Raw genomic sequence first — 2,295 nt, forward strand, 5'->3', positions numbered from 1 at the left:
GCATTGATACATTTATTATTTATTTATTCATACATTGATACTTGATATATTAAGAAAATAATGAAGTTGTTACTTAAAATGGTCTTAAAAAAACATATCTTGTCTTTACCTGCTATCTCTTAAAACATATTGGCAATAGTGTTATATCCTAATCAACATAGGTAGAAAGTGATATGCACTTTGATAGAAAGAAAGTGATATACACTGATCTGATCATCATATTGATGGAATGTTTATATGTTGTTTAGCTCATTTTTTGGTAAACTCCCAAGATCGTGTAATCTGAGTATTTGATTGAGATGCTGTAATTTTCTGTAAAGATGGGCAGGAGCCTGAGCCTACACAAAAACTTCAAGATCTTGTTAACAGGTAATTTTCTTGTTAACAGGTAATTTGTGACACATCATTTAAATTTTAAACCTTAACTTGATCTGATGTGCATTTTTTTTTTTTTCAATTTAGAAATATTGTTTTTCAAACTATTGTTAAATTTTCTTAAAAATAAAAAATCGTTCTAATATTGTAAATTTAAAAAACTTCTACTTAAACAAAAATAACAAAAATACAAAAAAAGAAAATAAAAATAAAAATAACTAACAAAATAAAATGCTAAACATTTTATATTTAAATTATAAAGTATATTTTAGTTTGTCATCTGTAAGCAAATACTATTTTAAAATTTAGCTATGGTGCAAATCACACTTTAATCTTGTTTCAGAACAATGTGGAAAAAATGTGCTTTTTTTGGTGATGGAGAGTTTATTGTAGCAGGTAAGATATCGCCTAATGGACAGGTAAGATATTGTCTTGATTGACTACTTCTGTAAATATGAGTTAATATATTCGAAGATTTCACATATATTTAGACTTTTTAAAATATTTTATAAATTACAGTGTTGTTTAATCAACCAATAGGAATTGTCCAGTTATACTTTACTACCAGGGTTGAAATTTGACTCAGGCCAAGGCCATAAATATCGCTGGGGCTGGGTTTATGACCAAAGCTGAATAAATATTGATACATCCCAAAAAGATGTTATTTTTATTAGAATGTTGATATTTTATATACATATACAAGATATATAATATATATATATATATATATATATATATATATATTTATATATATCATCATTAACTTCATCATTGAATTAACCTCCCTTGATTTATCCTCTATGCTGTTTCTCTAGTATAAAATCTCAAGAATCTGCATTCTGAAACTAAGGTTTTTTCACACCGTTATGAACTCTTCATGTTTTCTTATATTTATCTCTACTTTTTCTCCTAAAGCTGCTAGCTCTCTACATGCTATTTATATCATCTGCATCCACAATGCTCCTAATCTTTTCTGAGGAACCGCCTCTAATACACTCAATAGTCTCAATCTCTGTCTAAGAATATGACTTTGTGTTCATGTGTGTGTGTACGTATGTGTTGTGTTTATATTCACTTTTAGGATTTCTAAATTTTTTTCTTAAGATAAATTGTGTTGAGCTTCTAGGTTGACAACAAGTAAAATCTATTTTTAGTTTACATAGTAATAAATTAAGTTCTGTCTATAAATAAGGAGAGAGCTGATTGCGACATAAGCCTTAAGGTGAATTTGTGTTTGCAGTCTATGTTAATTACCTAAAAATAGGTTATCAAAATAGACTGCAAAGACGACTAAATTTAAAAGTAATGTACAATAAATATTATAGTAATTGGTTTTGACATGTTTCATAGGATCATCAAGACAACATACTTTGTATATTTGGAAAAGAAGTATTGGCAGTTTAGTGAAAATCTTACATGGAACCAATGGAGAGTTGCTTGAAAATGTCTTTTTTATTATTTGTATTAAGTTGTTAAATTATTTGAATAATTGAATAATTTTAAATGATTTGACACAAACCATCATTGTATTATGGTAACATCAACAATCCTAACAATGATTTTGCTTTTATATATTTTTTATTACCCTTAAATTTTTTTCTGTTTATTTCTTTACTTTTTATTATACAAATTCATTACTATCAAGTCTTTTATGTTTTCAAAGACTTTAATTAAGTATTTTTCCATATATTCCAAGTTGGTTGTTACGCTGCTCAACAGATTGTGATTAACAGATGGTTCAAAAGTGAGTTACGAAAAAGTTAGTAAAATGTAGTCTAGTGTAAAAAGACACAAAAAGTAGAAAAGCAGAAATGTTCTGAGCTAAATAGCTGACTAATCAGCGACACAAGAAGAAATCTTTGTTATTTTAAACTGTATCACTTATAAATAATTTTTATTCTGATATAACGTAAAAAATAT

General features: G+C 26.7%; 1 long non-coding RNA gene across 1 annotated transcript; it reads left to right on the forward strand.

The window, feature by feature from the left end:
• The first annotated feature begins 254 nt into the window (after nt 1-254).
• On the forward strand, nt 255-1,793 carry LOC136074764 (uncharacterized). The gene is made up of 3 exons (XR_010635407.1): nt 255-369; nt 685-771; nt 1,726-1,793. It is a non-coding gene; the product is annotated as an uncharacterized LOC136074764 (long non-coding RNA).
• Nucleotides 1,794-2,295: the final 502 nt, after the last annotated feature.

Source organism: Hydra vulgaris, chromosome 01, assembly GCF_038396675.1.
Source record: "Hydra vulgaris chromosome 01, alternate assembly HydraT2T_AEP".
NCBI classification, from domain to species: domain Eukaryota; kingdom Metazoa; phylum Cnidaria; class Hydrozoa; order Anthoathecata; family Hydridae; genus Hydra; species Hydra vulgaris.